Genomic DNA, 20,586 nt, shown 5'->3' on the forward strand with positions numbered 1-20,586 from the left:
TTTAAAGAAATATTACATAAGGAGTTGAATTCAGGCGTTATACAGAGTTAATTTTTCATGCTAAAATTCATTTTCTACTTGTAAAAATAAATTCTGTCAAGATAATTATACTCTAAAAATTAAGACCGATCTTGTAAAGGAAACTACTTGAGATTGGAATTTAGAATAAGGAAATAAGGCAATTCAACTTCTTCCCTACTCACAAGTGAAATCTTTCCACATATTAAGGAAATTACATATCTTTGAAAGGATTGATTGAATGCTGTGACACATTTGTATTTCTAAGATGCACAATGTATATCTTAGAACAGATAAAATCCTAGAGGTTTAGAGGGAAATACTTCGGTACTTTTTATTTGTATGTTCTGATGAAAACCAGAAGAAAAGAAAAGGCTAAGATCAGTCATCACAAATACACATCAGAAAAGTCTGGTGAGAAATGGAGTTAGAAATTTTGCTCTGGAGTTTGTGTGATGTAGTGACAGAGTCTTACGTATCTGCTCTGCACAAGTATAGAAAACACTTCTGCTATTTCACAGACCTTAGCTATTTCACAGAATTAAATGTCCACTTGAGTTTTAAAGAAGTCTTTCAACCGTAAGGACTGATTTATTCTCTTATTGAGCAAACCATGTTAAACTTGTACTGAAACTGTATTTTCTTAAAGTTTTGCAAACATCCACACCTGCTCAGGGGAAAAAAAAAAAAAAAAGTTATCTCTACTCATGTGTGCTTTTAAGGTTGGTTATAAGTAAGGAGATAACACAAGGATTGAAGATGCTTTAGTTGTACTGTGTGATGAAGTTTGTGGGTGCAGCTGGTTATGTCAGCACATGCCAACAAAGAAGCACTCAGTCCATTTCACCTTCTTAATTTGCTATCCATCCACCACCAAACTGGGAATAAATTTTACTGCACTTCAGGTAATGTTGTAGTACAGATTTTGTGGTATAAACCTGAAGCATAAACGTAACATATCCAGAAGGATCCAGAACCAGTTTAGACTCTCAAAATAAGGTATTTTATTTTCATGTAAGTGTACTAATTTCTACAAAAGTAATCTTGGTATAACTTGAAGGTGATAGAACTGGTAAGAAAATGCCAGTTTGGGGGAATATTCACCTCTTAATAAAAATTTCTTCACAAAAAGATATTAAAAAAATCAAGGTAATTCCATCTGATTAGAACAGGAATTAATTTCAACTTTAGTTCATTTCTGTGGGGAGATAGATTTTTTTTATGGAAATCTTTGGAGACTCTGAACTCTCAATGCAGCCAAGGGTTATTCAGCCATATTTCAATCACAAGAAATTTTAGGAGAAGCGTTGAGATGATATTCCTATTTTTACAGTTACGGAGCAATGCTGATTCCCTGAAGATAAAATGAGAGAGTGGCGACATAGGGAGAAAAAAAAAAAAAATCAAAGTCTTAGAAAATTGTTACTTTTTCTCTCACAGGCTCAAACTTTAAACTTTGCTGTCGAGGGAAGAAAGACGCATCAGGTACACCAGCACCTGGTCAGTATCAGGGTTTCATTTTGTTAGTTTGTCATTGCTTCTGGAATTACTTTTGTGACCATGGACATACAGATATGTCAAAAAGGAAAAAGACGAAAAAAAACACAGTCTTTCCTGACTAAATGAGGTGACAAAAAAAAAAAAAAAAGAAAAGAAAAAAAAAAGAAAAACTGAGAAAGCAAATAATGAATTTCAGGGAAAGGAGAACAAGCAACAGTGTGAACTTACAGCAACTGACATTACGAGTGGTCGTACTTGAGCTCAGCTTGAAAAAAATAATAATAAAAAAAAAGGTCTCTTGTTTTTCAAGTATCCCACTTATTTGGAGTATCAATACAGTTTGGATCCATGAATAAGAAATAAAGGAGGGGTGGAAATATATTAAACTTTGGGTTTAATTCAGGAAGCACTTCTTTTCTGTGGGGGTGATGGAGCACTGGCACAGGTAGCCCAGGGGGATTATGAAGTCTCCCTCCTTGGAGATCTTCAAGAGCCACCTGGACACAGTCCTAGGCAACCTGCCCTCAATGTCCGTGATTGAGCAAGGGTGTTGGACCAGATGACCTCCAGAGGTCCCTTCGAGCCTGAACCATTCTGTGATTCTATGGTCAATGTACTTTCAGAAGAGTCAGAGTCACATCCTTTCCCTTGTTAATACCTTCTTTAATTTGTTTTTGTATGCATTTTGTGGATTCTTGAACTGTAGCTAGTGTTATGCTATATTTACTCTTCATTACCCCTCATGCTGTTCTATACTCTTTATTGCAGATGCTCTGAACAGCAAAGAAGTGATTGATGTGTCAATTATTTTACTTGTTGGAGAAACTGGGTAATGATAACACTGAAGAAACCTTTGGTTAAGGAAGAGTTCTTGTGTCTACAACTGGAAGATACTAGATGTTGGAGGGCTTTGTGCCCTAACCATAACATCATCAGGTACTTTGCAGGACTGTTTGTGGCCCAGAGTCTGCTGCTGCCAAGGCAAGAAGATATTTTCATTTTAAGGTAAGTACCATAATGTTTAATTGGTTATCCTGGGGTTTGTTTTGTGCATCCTAGGAATAAGAACTATTTCAGAAATGTTTTGTATTTTTTGAATCAATTATTTTACTGTACGTTTATTTAAAAAATTTAGTTTCTACTGTTCAGCATCACAGTCATAATGTTGTTCATATCTGACACAGTACATCAGAAAGGAGAAATACTAGAAGGCATTTTAGTCACAAAAATCATTTTCAGTGAAAAGTAAAGTTAATTTAAATTATCATGGACACCTTGTTGTTCTCTTCAATAGCCACATGTAACTGAAGCATTTTACATCTGGAGATGTCTTTTCTGCTTTTTCTTTAAATAACACGAAAAAATATGTTGTTCCTTTTCAACTAAGAGGAAAGTGTGATGAGGTGTTCTTTCCTATTTAAAGTATGTTTGTGGTTTATTCTTTAGCACTCAAACTCAATAATTTTTTGTTTCTAGTGTATGCATACATGAAGAGTATATTTTACTGCTGAGATAGAGATAAACTAGCTGCCTGAAAACAAATGCATGTGTGCGTGTGTGAACTTAGAATCATGATTACTTGGATTATTTGGGTAGAGAACCATCCAATTCAAGGAAAGTTTCTTAAAAAGAAATACTGTTGTAAATCTCTCTCTAACCATCTTTTCTAAAAACAGTGGTTTTTTTTGTTTGTTTGTTTGTTTGTTTTTTGTTTGTTTTTCATATGGATTTGATAGTTCAAGTAGCAGAAAGATGTAATTGTGTTTTTCAGGTTATGCTAGTTTTCTTTAAGGGAATACACAGTAATTGATCATTACAGAACAGTTTTACTTGGTAGAATGCCAAGTAACACAGCAGTATAAAATGCAGTTCTTAAAATATTTAAAATACAATTCAGTTAACTTTGAAGGCCTATAGAAAAGCTATTTGTAGGAAGAATGAAAGATAAACAGATTCGTTTCTATTTTCTTCTCAGAAATGTAAATGCAAATCATTTTTGAAATTCTGTGTGTCTTCTTGTGAATTTAGAAACTATAAAATTAAAGTCAAGCATTAAACTTTTATGAAGAGAACAAATTAGAGATCCCCTAGTAATAACTGAGCTATCACTACTGTTTTCAGTCATTTTGGCTGTCAAGTAGACATCTTTCTTTGTCTGACAAGGAACACATTTGCAATTCAGAACAACAAACTTTTTTTCTTTATGGAGATAAAGAGTATATTAACTTATGTTCAACATCTGTAATATCTGTACAGATGACTGAAAAAAGGTATTTATATGGGAGTTACATTCCAAAAACTTTTCTTTAAAAAGTAATTTGTTCTGATTTATGATGTTCTCATTAACATAATTCCTTTCTAAGTACTGGTATTAACAGTGTTTTGATGCTGTTTGACCAAAACAAGAATAAAGGGAAGAGCAAATAATACTATTTGACACTTTTTCCTACTTTTGGGTATGTTCTGCTGCTTGACTGAATACTTCCATTAAATTCAGCACACAAATTACACAGTTAGGAAGTGTTTCTCCATGCCAGTCATTAGCATGTTCTGGAAAAAGAAGAGAACAGGAGAAGAGAAGAAAATAATCTTTTATTTAACTTGTTCTGTGTATTTGACAGTGTTTTCTGTTCAAGGCCATATCTTGAGTGCTTTTTAATTTAAAGAACGCTCAAAGGCTTATATGTATGGCAATATATAAAAATATATTTCTTATAAGAAAAGATTATACATCCCCACTTTTATTCGTAGGATCTTATCCTGATAACACTCTGGATGGTCATAGAGTACTGGATTTTGTAGCGGATTATCTACTTTGGGCAGTAGATATCAGTACTATCTGTTGACCACAACTGTAGAGTAATAAATAACTTTGGTATCAGCATTAGTGTCCATTCATAAGAGAAAGTGGCAATACTGTGGAGTTATTTCAAATGTTGTGTATCAACATTATGATAATCCCTGTTCATTCATGACTAACCTCACTTGAGTTGAAATTGCAACTTGTTGGAAAAAGAACCTGCTTCAGACATGAGGTGAACTGTTGTTCAGCAACTACTGTTGCTTTTGCATCTTTTAGAGCGTGATGAGATGAATATACCTTAGATAAGGAAACAACTGTACTACCATGGAAGCAATCACACAGGGATACTGTGTATTACTGGATGCTTGTATCATCTATATCTAAGGATACTTTGTTCTGATAGGTCTTACATCAATATCAGTTGTTAGAAACTGTAATACTTCCAAAATTTCTCTTTTTTACGCTATTTTTTAATCAATTCTTCCTGATTTTTGAGCAATATATTCTGCAGTATCAGCTGTGGGAACAACATAACATGAAAGTTCATTTATTGCTCTCAGTATATGTAAAGAATTCTAACATCCAGAAAGATTATAAAACAATAGCAAAGCAAAACAAAACATACATATTGAAAAGTCGCTAATCTCCTTTTTTTTTTTTTTTTTAATTGTCTGAAACTTGTTCGCCTGCTGGAATGACTTCGAACCCTTTACTACAGATTCAGTAATGTTTTTCTTTCTCTATCTCTCTCTCTTTCTCCCCGCACCCTTCTCTCTTTGTTTTCCTCTCTCTGTGTTTCTTTTTCTCTCTCTCTTTTTCTTTCTCTTTGTGTGTGGGTGAGTGTGTTTTCTATTAAGGAAAAGCTATAATTGAGACTGCTCTTGTTCTGAAAAAAATACAGGAGGCCTTGATGGTATTATCTCACTGTTTTTCGTAGGAGTCAGGACTATTTCTCTCTGTAGATTTTTATCATTGAAATTTAAATAGGCAAATGCAATGCTAAAAACCCCAAAAGAATCAAAAGCTTTCAAATGTTAGGTCAAACGAAGATCAGAATTTTATTTTATTTTGCTTTAGTGGTTTTCTAGCTCAATACAAACTGCTTTCCAAAATGCAAAAAATCAAAATGCAAACTCATTTCTTGGTAATGAAGGATGAACAAATAAGTTCTTAATTTTTTAATCATCCATCCATATTAATAGTATTCATTTGGCATGCACATAATGGCATTTATCAGAGCATGTGAAAATACTTGACAGACCCTTTACTGAGCTTCTTATCACTTGGGAGGATTAAATCTGTCTTCCAGATAAATGCATTAATAATAATAATGTGAGAAATACTTCTTTTTACTTCTCTGTAAGCTATGATAAAGATTTTGAGCTCAGTCCGAAAAAATAAAATGCTTCTGGTGGTCCCTGTTCAAAGTCATCTGGAGTGAAATGTGGTGATGCTGTTAGTAGACAAGATCTGAATAGATGACATTTTTTGTACAACAAATGAAAATTAATTCACTCCATGACCTATATAGAGAGCAGAATGTGTGGAAGGACTGAAGGATAGAGATAGGGGTTCGTAAACATATAGAGTGATGACAGTGGGGTCCAGATGGGAGGGGACAAGAGTTAATCAAGTTTTCAGTTCATATACAGAAACTCCTCTGTACTGGAAAATTGAATATTCCAATGCAATAGCTAATTATTCTTGAGGGAACCAAACTGAGGGCAAAAATAAACTCTAATTATTACTAAATTGATTATGTTTGTTAGATTTTGAGAAATTTAGTTTGGGGTTCCTTGTCATCCATCATTACCTATTCCTAAGTCTTGTAGTCTAGCTGGTATTTTGTTGCTGTTAATGTAGGCATAACGATAATTTTCTCTGAAGGTGGAATAGTTTAACCTTTTTTCAGTAGGTCACTGAACAGGGGTGACTGTGGAAAGGGTCTGAAACACTTCTCTGAGCTTTAAGCTCTGTAATTATACTATGTAACACTCTGTAAACACATTCCTTAATGCTGGCTAGAAAACTAAGATAAATTGTCAGAGAAGTGAGGCAGGTAGCTTACCTTACCTTCAGGAAGAATACAGAGTCTGGGTTAAGATAAGAGAAGGAAAAGACTAGGGGTCCTGCATTGGCTACAGTTCAGTGCATTAAAGAGTGATGCATGATGCATGAGAAACTGCAGGAAGCATTCAAGGAACAGGTCCTGGTCTAACAAAGGAGGGGCTTTAATTTCTTGGATTTTTAATATTAACACACTAGACATGAACAAATTCTTGGAAGTGTGGAGGACAGTTTCTTATCTCAGAGGTTCGATAAAGCAGCTTAGACGTAATATTCACAGCGAAGATAAGGGAGAACAGATTGAGCATGTGAAGACTGAAAGGTAAGTGAAGAGGCATAATGGTAACATGATGTAGTTCACAATTCTAAGAAATAGGAAAAAAAAAAGCAAGAGCAGAAGGATGGATACAATTCACTTTAACATTACTTAATACTGCCTTGAGAATTTAAATTGGGAAAGAACCCTTTTCCTTAAACTACTTCCTAATTTTATTTAATTTCTGAATACCTATTAGTATAATATTCACCTGTTAAAACTGTGGCTTCTGAGAGCACTTAGCATGAAAGCACAGAGGAAATGATGGTTATTGAAGAAGAAAAGGCAATCACTAAGATCTCTTAGAATCTGAAAATAAAAGCAAAGGAGTCATGTAAAAGGAGAACCAAAAAATTATGATCAAACTTAAAAATTAAGGTTAGCATAACCATGTGGGGATAACCAGAAAAAATCTAAGAAGCAGTATAAAATGAAAATACCAAAAGATATATAAAAAAAACAGAGTTCTACTAGATACACAAGAAGTAAAATTAGAGGAAGGCAAAGGGTCATGTAGTTTTACTGATTAATAGCAACGAGAATAGTTAACAGGAGACAAGGTGGAGTGCTGAAAGGCAGTCAAGAGAACACTCCACACACTGGATGAATTAAAGTACTCAGTTCCCAATGAAATTCACTGCAGTGTATTTAAGGAAGTAGCCTAAGAAGTCTCTGAATATTAGCAATTATCCTCTTGAATTAATGGAGGCTGTCCTTTAAGTCCCTGGAGACTTAAAGAGCAAACACAGGAACTTACCTTTAAGGAAGAAAAAGATATTTCTTGGGAAATAAAGACCATTCAGTCTAGCTGGGATACACTGAGAGTTATTTGGAAAAAAAATATGAATAGATTTATAAGCATCTAGGAGATAATAAAGTGATTAGGACAGGTAACATGGATTTTTCCAGAATGAGCAAGTCTAAATTTCTTCTTAAATGAAAACACTGGCAGACTGGATAAAGCAGGAATACTAGATATGTTATATTCTGACTTTAGTAGAATTTTTTTGCGTAGCTTTCTTCATAGCTAACTGGAGAAGCATAATGTAAATAGGTTATTTCAAATTAAGATGAAAATGAAAAATTGGAAAAGAATACCTCTGGCGTGATTACCTGTTGTAGGCAAAGTGGGAAAATTTAATTTTTAAGTTAATTACTCTAGATACCTTTTCTGGATATTATTCTGTTCAGGATTTTTGTTAGTTAATTGCATATTGCCCTACTTCAGTTACAACTGGTTTTGTGCTTTCAACAATCAGGATGAAATACTGTTTATATTTTGGGCATCTCACTTTTAAGAACGAGATAGACAAGGAAGATAAACATACAATGTCTTTAGGTAGTCTTACTTTTCTTCTGGAAAGGTTCACCTCCCTCTGTGTTAGATTGTATAAGGACATTGGTGAGACCAAGATAAGTATTTCTCTTTGGTAGGTGAAGAGAAAACATTATTGGTGTTGCAGGCAGCTGTCTAACACACAGCAAAACTCACTACAGGCTCAGAAAAGATGCGCTTTTTAGGAAACTTAGAATACTTCAGAAGAGAAAGAAGAGGGGACAAATTTTCTTATATGCAAATGTTTGCTTTTGGTTCCACAAGGCCTAGGAAAGCCTTTGATTTGGCTTGATTTGTAGGGAAGATGAGTTTTGTTACATATAAGAGAAAAAATTATATATATATATATATAAATATATATATATATATAAAAGCATAATTAAGCAAAAGGAAATAAATTCCTTAAGGAGTCTGTGACATCTCTCTATTAAAAGAAGTGTTAAGAAGTATACATCTGTCAGGGGTCTTCTGAGTCTTTCTAGCCTTGTTTCAGTGCAGGGGGGTGAACTAAGTCAGCCTCCAGATAAGTTCCAGCCATACTTCTGTGTTTCTGTGATATCATGGATGTTTTTTCTCTGTGACTGCACAAAAATATCTGCATGCCTGAAACCTGTAATTAAAACATCAGCTGAGCAAAGCAGGGTTGTAAATTTCAACTCACATGAGAGACAGATCACGACACCAATGTGTCAATTGCCTGCCACAGAAAACTCTGAGAAGAGTTTCTTTTCTATGATATTTTAGCTCATCAGTCACTAGTTTTTAATAACTTGTTTAATATTTGACCTCTAAATTAATAAGCAGATGTTGCCCTTTGAGAAGTGTTTCAAATGAAAAACTGTTATCCTTAAATAGTTTTTCTGTCATTCTGACCTAGTTGTTTTGATCCCGAACTGTCTTTAGTTAGTAGTTATACAAATAGGATTTACAGACAAACATAATCCATTTATTTTGTAATGCAAAAATAATTTGTTTGACATTCAGTGCCAGTTGCATGGCTTAGTGTTTAATAGTTATATGCCCTCTGTACTCTGAATTTGCTGTTATTTGATTGGTGTTAGCTTTCTTCCCTCTCTGTCTACAGAGGTAGAATATCTGATATCTCCTGAATTAGTCACTGTGGGATTCATTTCTTCTCGCCTCACAGACTACTCATATTTTCTTTGATCAAAAGAACAATGAAATGTTTTATTCTTTTGTAAAACATACAAAAGTAACAATTTTAATTGGTACAGACTCAGTCCAGCAACATACATGAGATATTTTCAATAAAACATTGTTATGAAAGTAATAAGTGTAATGATCATATATCATTAATACTTGCTGCAGTACTTCCTGTGAAAACATGATCTTAGAAAATATCTTTCACCATTTGCATGTCTCAGAAATACATTGATTCCTAAGAGAAAAACTACATGTTTTTCAGTGTCTTTGATCATTCAGATCATTCAATTGCCAAGTAGATCATTCAATTGCCAAGTTTTTGCCTTGACAGTGGAATAGGTAAGCATGATGAGAAAAAGAAAGGGAGAAAGGAAAAGAGGAAAAAAGAAGGGGAAGGGAAAGGGGAGAAGGAAAATAGGAAAAAGAAGAAAAGAGTAAGAAGGGAACCTTCTTCCTGATCCCAGTAAATACTGGGCTGTTATAAAGACTGTTATCTCAGCAGAGTCAACATTTATGTCTTGAAGGCTTGCTATGGAATAATAATATATTAATTAACGGTAGGCTTTCAAACAATTTCTGTTGATTTAACAGTGGTGAGATTTACTACTGACTTCCATGGGATCAGAACCAAGTCAACAATGAGCTCCTGTGTAAACATATTTCTAATTGAAAAGAGTAAGAACTCTTAATACAGCTGTTACTGTATGTGTCTAATACAATATTTGCATTATTTCTGATAGAGTATTTGGTACTATTTGAAAAAAAATCAAAACAGAAACAAAATAGATATTTCTTCTCACTGTTGTATAAGGTCTATGGAAGAACTCTATTTTTCTACTGCCAAGCTTAACAAATGTTTTGCTTTAATATTTGCCCTTTCCCATCCTTATCAAATGCATTATACAGAGAACTCCAAAAGAACCCGTTAGAAAGTTCTTTTATTTATTTATTTTACTAATTTACTTAGTTTTTTTTTTCCCCACAAAGATTGTAGCTTTTAGAAACAATTCTTGGAAGACAGGTACTATGGGAGAGCTAACTCCTCACAACTTAGTTACTATTAATAAAACTAGTTAATATTCTGCCATTTTCTGACTAAAATTGAGAAAATGTGTTAACAATCACACTATTGTCTTGCAGACTTGTGGCAACCTAAAAGTTTTACTTTATACTCCATAAAGACACAGCAGAGATAATATATTTTCATGATGTCTGACTGCTGTTTTTAGTAGGACTATCAGACCAGAACATGACTTCAGCGCTAGTCCAAATGATTTCTATTCCCCAATTCCCCAAATGATTTCTACCAGTTCACAGTCATTTTGTGTGCTCAGTTTCTCCAGTCATCGGTCACAGCCAATACAGATTCACTGTTTAAGTAACTTAATTTCCTACTATGGCAAGGTTACCCACCTAGTTGACCAAGGGAAGCTGGTTGATGTAAACTTCTTGGATTTCAGCAAAGCTTTTGATACTGTTTCTCACTGTATGCTTCTGGACAAAAAGTCCAGTATACAATTAGAAAAAAAACATAATACAACGGGTGAACAATTGGCTGACAGATCAGGCTCAAAGGTTTATAGTAATAGGGGTTAAATCAGACTGGAGGCTCTAGTCACTAATGCAGTTCCCCAGGGCTTCATTTTAGGGCCTGTTCTCTCTAATGTTTTTATAAATGATCTGGATGCAGAATATGAATGGACACTAAGGAAGTTTGCAGATGATTCTAAAGTAGGAGGAGCTGTTAACTTGAAGTCTAACAAGAGCAAGTGCTGAATTCTGCACCTGGGACAGGGCAATCCTGGATATACGTACAGACTGGGGGGTGAGAGGCTGGAGAGCAGCCCTTCAGAAAGGGATCTGGGGTTCAGGTCAACGGAAGTTTAATATGAGTCTGACTTGGCAGCCAAAAGGGCCAACTGTATTCTGGATGCATCAAGTGTGGCATTGCTGGCTGCTCAAGGGAAGTGATGGTCCCTCTCTCCGGTATTGGTACAGCTTCACCTCAAGTACTGTGTGCAGGTTTAGACGTCACAATATAAAGACATAAAACTGTTTGAGGGTGGCTGATGGAGGGCAACAAAGATGGTGAAGGGTCTAGAGGGAAAGATGTATGTGGGGCAGATGAAGTCACTTGGTTTGTCCAGCCTAGAGAAGAGAAGGCTAAAGGGTGACCTCTTTGTGGCCTACAGCTTCCTCATGAGGGAGTAGAGGGAGAGCCATTGATCTCTTCTCTCTGGTGACCAGCAATAGGACAAAAGAGAGTAGTAGCATGAAGTTGCTTTGTCCAAAAATGTTTTTTTGCATTATGCCAGTGAATACAGTTTGCAGTATTTGATGCTCACAAAATGTTTAATGAGCTGGTAAAACACTTTTATGTCTTTTTCTACTTTTATTTTTTTTATTCATGGAAAATATACACCTTTGCAAGGAATTAATTTTTTTTCTTTATTTTTTTTCCTAGAAAGCTATGAAAATAATGAAATAAATGATTTTTTTCCTCCTATTTGAATTATTTACCAAAAGCATGTTTCATGTAGCATAATAGACAACTATTTACCACAAGATTGGAATAGATCTTATAAAAACATGAAACAACTTTTCTTTCTTATTTACTAGTCTTTAGCTGTTTTGATGAACACCTGACATTGAGCATGTATACAACATGATGTCTGTATGGAACAGTTGGAGAACAGCACAGATATTTTAAGCTAAACTGCTTTTAGTAAATTGCTCTTAAAGGTCAAATTAGCAGATTCAGTCTAACCTAAAGTATCGTGGTGTTACGAAGTGAACCTTCAGTGCCTATCTCAGTCATTAGTAGAGATATAGTGATTGGCGTTCAGTGATGAGTGGAGCCTTACTGGAAAAAAATCTGCAATTTATTCAGACATAACTAGAAATGAGACATCTAGCTAAACAAAATAAATCACATCACAGGTTTTGAAAATATATGTCGGTGTATTTATTTAATAGTTTTGTTTATTTTTCAAAACCAAGTTATGGGGAGCAAATAATAGCATTTTGTTGTGCAAACATTGGCATACTTTTATCAAAAATTAAATTATTTAATGTAAAACTTCATAACCTACAAACAGAAAATGATGTCTTTTAATATTAACATTAATATTCCATTTGTTAAATGTTAAATCTAAGCATCAGTGATTTGATTTGTTTTAGCAAAGCTCCCTGTAGCAAACACGTGCCAAGACATATAAATATAGAAATATTGGTTATGTTTTAAATATAGATTTTGCTATTCTATTGTTCGAAAGGGAATAAACATCACTGTTTAGAAACGTGTAAGTTTGGTATTTATTACACTTTCGCCATTAAAATGCCTTTAAGAATCACTTTCAGTTGAAAGAAAATAATTTCTAAGCTTTTCTATCTGGAAACAGCTTGCTTCATATGATCAAAAAGACATTTATATACTTTGATTAAATGGTCCTTTCAAAATAGCAACATGAGGAATCATTCAAGAACTGGAAACAAGGTAAGTTTTTCATATGAAAAGATTCTTCAGGGGAAGAAATGAGATTTAAAAAAAATCATTTAGAAGACATGGAAGTATATATATTTGCACTCTTGTTGCTAAATAAGAGCTGTTAATTGTAGATCTTTGATAAAACTGATAAGAATCCAAATTTAAGGGATTACAATAAACTAACTGTGTAATTAATAATAGGGAAAAAAATAGGGAAAAAAAGTGTTCAGAAATAAATGAACTGGTCTGTCTTAAAGAAATTGAAGTAAATATGAATAAGGTCTTAAATAAAGTTCCAAAAGGACAAATTTTGCCCTTGGAAGAATAAGGATGTATCCTGTGGTGCTCAGTGATGCATGTGAGGGCAAAATTTGACTTAATGTGCCTGAAATGTGAAAAAGAATGTTTATGAAAAAAGGGCATTAACTTTGTTAACCTGCAAGGCTGTCACACTGCTTACCTTTTTACTTATGATGAGTGAGCTCTCAGAACAAAAAACCTTTCCTGCTCTGTCCTACTTTTTTTTTCAATTAGATTTTTTCATCCTAGTTTTGTTTAGGGATTAAGTTCAAAACAGTATACTGGATGAAATATGTATTCGAGATTGGAACTATTTGGAACTACCTCCGTAAGTAACAGAATCTTGTTCAACACTAGTTAGTCTGAGTACAAGCAGCTTATTTATAAAAGAAGTGGTGATTTTTCTGTTTGTTTACATCCAATAAGCCTACAATAATAAAAAGTCTACAAACCGAAGGAAAAGATTACCTAAATTCTAGATTTATAATCTTAATCACCATATGGTTCATAAAAAAGTGTGTACTTAGTGTGAAATGAGCAAATGTACAACAGGTAAGATACTTAGATTTTCCCATTATTGTTTATCAAATTTTGTTCCTTCTGAAAGAGTTCTGGTAGTAGAAAGTTCTAATGATTTAAGAAAACTGATAAAATCCTGAAAGTAAAAGAATAGAAATTAGACATCTTTGCTGTAAAGTAGCAGGAAGAATTTATACCTGATGGGTTTAATTCAACTTCAGAACTAGGGATTCAATGTTTTCTGATTCTGTGGAAGCCTATATTCATAGAAGCTTCAAAACTGTGGAAGCCTATATTCATAGAAACTTCATAACTGTGGCTGCACAGACTTTTCAAGGGTGAGGACTGAGGAACCCTATTGTTCTTCCTCCTAAAGGGAATTCCAGTTTTCTAGAAGAAATTACATATACTTGGAAAGAGACACTACGAGATGGTGCGTAAAACTATATCCCAGTATTTATTTAATCTAAAGTTAACAGATGTTCTACTCTGACCTGTATTTTGTTACTTTATTTGCAAACACTTAGCTTCTTAGCACAAGGTATTCATATCTGTATATGTGTCTCTTATATTCTTAGCAATAAAAAAAGGCTGGAATAAGATCTGAATGAAAATGCAAAAATGAAAAAATATATATTGTTTTGCTCTGTTTCTGTTTTTGTTGTTGTTGTTTGTTTTCCTAAACAAACAAAGCTCTATTATTTAGGGATGGAGAAGAGTTATAGACCTTTATATCAATGCAACATTAAGTTTGAGATGTAGAACCAGTAAGATTAGGAACATCAAAGTTAAGAATCCACAGATCCTACACCTGTCAACTTTAATGCATGTACTATGATATGGAATTTGATTATCGGTATCCTTTCATTATCTCAGTTACCTGAACATTAACATAAGAGTGGTGAGACCTTACCAGACAGGGGCATCTCTATATAGTTTGGAGATATCCCAGTCTGATGAAATTGGGAAAGCACTTTACACAGCAGAGAGACCCAAGTCTGCTTGTCCATATTTCTTTTCAGTAGCACAGTTAAAATCAAAAGAATCAGAAGACAGGAAAAATAATCAGCTCTCAGAATCTGAATCAGCATTTCAAAATCTACAATGCCTATTATGTATACAACAAAATGCCAGAGTAGAGACTGAATACATTGGTAGTTTGTTTACAATTTTTGAAGTGCTTGGTAAGGAAGAGGAAAAGGAGGAAATGGAAGAGGCAGAAAAATAGATTAGGAAAATGAATGCTTCAAATGAAAATCATGGATATTTATGAAAAATCACAGGTACTTATGAGTAGGAACATAAATTTTACTTATTTGATTTTTTTTATTATTATTTTTTAAGCTTTCAGGTAATCACATGATAGCAGAGAACTTGTACTCTAAAGAAACTTTAAAGAGGGGTATTATAGATGGCATACCCCATGGCAGGCATTTGGAATTATATGATCTTTAAGGTCCTTTCCAACCCAAAACTATTCTGTGATTCTGGAATAAGTACTCTAACATGTATCTTCCTATTCTGAAGCCAGTATTCCTATTCTGAAGCTACTGCTAGCCACTACGAACAAACTTCATGAACTTATTGTTCATGTTTAAAAATAATGTGCAGTGCTTTAGTGTTAATTTTGAAAACAACACCAGCAAAACAAGCAAACAAGTCTAATCTTTCAAAATAAAAAAGGAAGAACATGAGAACATGCATTTAACATATTGCTACATATATAGAGGTTATTTATGAGTGAATCTTGTATCCCAGGTAACAATTCTTACTTTATTATTCTAGCAAAGTACTGCCTCACTATTGGTGTTCCTAAAGACATTTTTGTATGATATTAAAATACCCTGCACTGATCACTTTACAATTGTAGTAGTGTTGTATCATATCATATCCATAGGATTTCATACCAATGGCAGGGAAATTTGAACAAATTAACTTAATGCTGAGTAGTCTATAAATGTTACCTAGATAGTTTCGGTGTTGTAGCTTATCATCAAGATTTTTTATAAAGTATTTCACGTACTGCTATGGTTTTAAGGTAGAATATGAAAATATGGTATTTCTTTGATATCTGTCTTCCTCACCTCCAGTCTGGAACTATTGTTGAGAAGATAAATCGTAGCACTCATTTACTTTCCTATTACAGTAACTAATATTTACTGTTCTCAGAAATATACCTTTGCTCCATATTAGGTGCTTAAGCCAGGAAAGCTTCCAAATAGTCCTTACATTTTTTCACTCTCCTTGTTTAAGTGACTTGCAAGCGATTAGGTTGTGGTTATGTTATCAATGTGGAAGATTGCTTGAGACTTAGTGAAGTCAAATTTCATTTTTAAGTATCTAAAATATGCATGAGCATTCCAATGATTCAATAGATCATGGATGTAGATTTAATAAAGTAAAATGATGACCACAAATAAAAGCATTCTATTTTATTGATAAAGCCGATGCAATAACTTGTGCTATACTGTACTTATTATCATTTTTATTTCTGTTGATATCATCTCTTCCTCTTAAAAATGCCAAATGAATTTCTTCTTTATTCTACTTAACATAACAAACCTAAAAAAGGCTTTATTGAAGACACAGTAAATGCAAACATTAAAAGTGACAAACAAACGATGATATTTAGATATAAAAGAAATAACAATCATTTAGGTGAAATTGCTTTTATAAAACAGTACCTTTATTTCTTTTTCTTCTTTTTAAATACTTCATGGTGTCATACTTTCTTTATGTTATGGCATGGCTACTTTTATTTAATGACAGTCATTTGCAACATCAAAATACATGTTATAAATTTGCATTCTCAGCACAAAATAATACAATTCCAGGATAACTCACTCCCTAAACAAATGAGAAATTTGAATAAAAGTGAAATAAATACGAATTATGAGATTTAAGTTTCATAAAATATATATAAATGTGATTAGGCAAAACTAAAATATCAATATTGACAAAGTATAAAGGATAATTTATTTATTTATTTTTTGCTATACGTAATATATAGCTGATAGTCTTATTGCTAGAAAATATCTAAACAACATTTTTTCCCTAAAATTTAGGGAAAATATTTTCCACCTTCTTATATGATACTTCTTTACTATTGAGGTAGCAATTTGTGTTATGAAAACAACATCTTTTCCCAAAGGATAGCTTAAGTGAATGGTAATAGATTAACAGACAATTAAGTTCTTGGTTAAAGACCAACACAAATTGGCATGACTAAAACTTTCTACCACCTGTTCATATTTCGTTTTTTTAAATGAGCATAATGGACTCAATCCAACTCCCAAAGGACAAGTGTCCATATCAGAAATATCACCATAGCTGGCATTAATTGGCATGTCTTTTGGCAGTTCCAAGGAGAAGCTAAATGGCATTAAGACTGAACTATCCCGCCACCCAGAGAAGTTACCTTAAAGACGGTTTTCAGTAATATTTGCAGGAAGTCTGGTGTCTGCCTGTTGGTCTCATCTCTACCCTTGTCAATAGAATGAAAACAAGCCTTCTCCCTCCAGACATATGAGTCTAAAAGCATTCAGTAAGTATTACTGCACATGAAAAAAAAAAAAAGGCCACAGAATTTTCAGTCTTTTCAAACTAAACAGTAGCTGGAATGACTAGCCCAGAATTCTTCAGAATCTCCCAAATGGTTTCATAAACTTCTGTAGCTTTGCTATTACAGCTACTGATTTCCATGGAAGTTTATTGGAGACTGAATGGATGAAAGCAGGTGCTATGCTATTTCACCTAAATATAGTGTCTTAGATATAATCTATGTTGCCTTTGGTGCAAAATATCCAAATTGGTAAGAACAGCAAAGATATATGTCCATAAAAACAGCAAATGGCTGCTTGTTTAAAATGGTGTCTGTGTAGAGTAAACTGAAGCCATAAAAATAAACTATGAAAATAAGATAGCTGGGCAGCCACCATTCTGACACATAGATTAAAAATAAAGAAAACTATTAGGACCAACATCAAACATTTAATAAGTGCATGAGAGAAGATATAGCGAGTTCCACAAAATAAATAAATAATAAATAATAAAAAGGAAATGAAATAATCAACAGAAAAACCAGGGTTGTTTTTCTTAATATTTTCATTTCTTGAAAAATATAAGGACAATTTACCATTTTTGCATCATAGTATATATTCTTTCTATTCAGAAGTAGGAGAGCCTGTTCAAATGTAGCAGATAATATGAAACTATCCAGTTTTATAGATTTTCTTGTTGATTAGCAGTTGATTAGCAGTCCCAACATATAAATCACAGAGTTATGAATTATGAGATTGGAGTAGTCATGATCATCAAATTAGAGCTCCTGAATATCATTTACCATAGGATTCCTCCATATGTTTTATGATTCAAGTAGATCTTTTAGAGGAAAAACAAAACAAAACATTTTTTGTTATGAATAATAATTTAAAAAAAAAAACAGCAGTGGAAACTCTAGCTCAGCCCTAGAGGAACAGTTTGAATGGGAAATTATTCGAGCTTTTATGATTAATTAAGTTTTGATTGGTGATGGGAAAAAAAATGAATCTGAAGCAAAAATGTTCAGTTCAATCTTAGAACAAAACATATGGTGTTTCTCTGTCTATATTAAAGAAATGGAGGCTGAAAGCTGCCAGGCTTGTATAATCTGTATTTTAGTCCTTGGCTAGAAAATAACCCTGGGGGATGATTTCAGCCTTTTTATTACTGATCTTCTAGCAGCCTGATCATATCAGGAGCTAGGAGGAAAGGATAAAGAAACTTTCTATTGATCTTTCCTTGCCCTTTAAAGTTGATCTTTCTTTCTGTCCCTAGGTTTGTTTCAATTCTATTTTCATTTCTATCAATTGCGCAGTGTTGGGATTCTCTCTTGAGTCTTGATTACTTTTTAATAAGCATACACATGGCAGATGTGTATCATAACCAAAAGGAGACCAGTATGTCCCATCCTCACAGTCAGAAAGGACAGGGATCAATTCCATTAAGACACAGCGTATTTATTTTTCCAAGCGCAAACTCTGAACCATTCCAGCTGAACGTCTCAGAAACATCTTGTCTTAACTGGTCTCATGGATATTAGTCCTCTGTAGTTTTCCTGTTTTTTGTTGTTTGTTTTTAGAAAATGTACCTAACTACCAAATATCCAAATGAAATGACTTAAAACAGATACTCATAGAGTTGTCATCAGCTTCTCATTCACTAGTATTTTTATTATTATTATTTAAAAATGCTCAATATTCATTCTGATAAATTTAAAATGCATTCTGATATGAAAAAATAGAAATAATAATTTACGGGTTGTTTAGGGGACACTGCAGAAAAATGAAATCAAAGGGAAAAGAAAGCCAAAATCAAACAGAGTAAAATAGACCAGAGAAAAATGCAGTAGGCAAATCAAATATAAAGCTAAAATTAAAAGTCTGAAAGGATAATGAAATACAAAACAGCCCCACACCGAGGCTGTATCCTGGAACCAGGACTGTGAGAGGACTGTGAGAGAATACTCAAGCTCCAGCTGTAGAAAACTGTTTGGGAGTTTTTACTCAGGACAGAGAGCCTGAAGGTATGTCCAGCCTTGATTAAAAAAATTAAATAACAGAAACATCCTTTTAACTCTCTTTGCTCTTTATCACTTACCTTTTTTTTTTTTTTTTTCCTGAAATTACAGGAGGTTTGAGTTCAGAAATGTTTAATTAAACTAACTTCCGTTTTAGAGTCATTAGAATGCTACACATCACTGTATTAGCCAAACTATCTTCTCAGTTAAAAAAAAAAAAAAAAAAAGTCTGTATTCCAAGCAATTTGTAAGTATTTTTGTGCAGACGTACCCCAGTTTAACCCTCTTTTCTGGACTGGCTTCATGAAAGCATTTTAAGAGACATTTTGAGAAAAAGAAAACAGAGTGTGTTATCAAGATTTACAAAATCAGACAGGTGGTAAATGCAAAACTGTTTTTCACCAAATTTCACAGAACTAAAACTAGAGGGCAATCACTGAAATTACTAGGTGATGTAATTAAATTAGACAAAAGATTGTATTTTTTCTCAGTAGGTAGAAAACTTCTGGTTGCAGGGCAAACACTATTAGTAGATTTAAAGCAGGGTTAGACATGGATAGAAGGTTCATAAACAGGTAACAGCAGGAGCAGGCAAGCATGTATATTTTATGTCCTTAATTCAATATGAATGTTGAGGAGTACAGGTGGAATGGATTGCATACAGTGACCATGTCATGCGTCCTCCCTAAACTGCTTCTTTTCTCACTCTATCTGTAAGGCACACCAGTGATCTTAATCTTTCTTCCAAAACTGCAGAAAATACAAATAATTTGTCTGTCAAATTATCTGATTTTCAAACACAGCCAAAACTCAGAGGCAACTACTGCTGAGGTTTTAGGGATTTAAACTGTACCAAAACAAAAAACAAACAAACAACCACCACACTTTTTTTTTTTTTCTTTTTTCTGCATTTTCCCAGACATTACTGTAAATGACAGGAATAAGAAACAGGACTTATAAATAACTGTCTTAGGCTTTCAACTAACATGATAAAATATTTAACTAATTCAGTTTTCTCTTATTTTAGATTGCATGCAGTCTAGATTCTGCTCCTTTCTTCTGTCATCATCCAATGTTGGAGGTAATTTATAACTAAATTTGTTTTGTTACTTATTTTAACATTTGAATTAGCATTAAAGTACCTGTTACAGATATATGAAATTCTCTGCCAATTGAGAACAGAATTACAGGGACAGTAATGCTGCAAACCTCCTGACTCTGTCAGTGTCTACTTGTAAGAAAAAAAAAACAAACAAACAAAAAAACAATTCATTTGCTTTGTCTTTGCTTGCTTGCTTGCTTGTTTGTTTTTTTTGGTCTATCACCAATACATATGATGATCTGGATAGTTGATGTATCATTATGATAAGTCAAGTTTTGAACATTATAATCCTCTACAGTGATTTCTGGGGAAAATAATCACAAATGATAATGCTATTTGGTGATATCTTGTTTTCTCAGAACAAGTGCCTTATAGTGCAAAGTTAAATTTCTGAGAACTATCTGAGAATGGAAAGAA

At 33.5% G+C, this 20,586-nt stretch overlaps 1 long non-coding RNA gene across 1 annotated transcript; it reads left to right on the forward strand.

Moving 5' to 3' along the window:
• Nucleotides 1-2,423: 2,423 nt before the first annotated feature.
• Nucleotides 2,424-20,151, forward strand: LOC121069265. The gene is made up of 3 exons (XR_005819368.1): nucleotides 2,424-2,523; nucleotides 13,887-13,943; nucleotides 20,095-20,151. It is a non-coding gene; the product is annotated as an uncharacterized LOC121069265 (long non-coding RNA).
• Nucleotides 20,152-20,586: the final 435 nt, after the last annotated feature.

This window comes from Cygnus olor, chromosome 4 (assembly GCF_009769625.2).
Source record: "Cygnus olor isolate bCygOlo1 chromosome 4, bCygOlo1.pri.v2, whole genome shotgun sequence".
NCBI classification, from domain to species: domain Eukaryota; kingdom Metazoa; phylum Chordata; class Aves; order Anseriformes; family Anatidae; genus Cygnus; species Cygnus olor.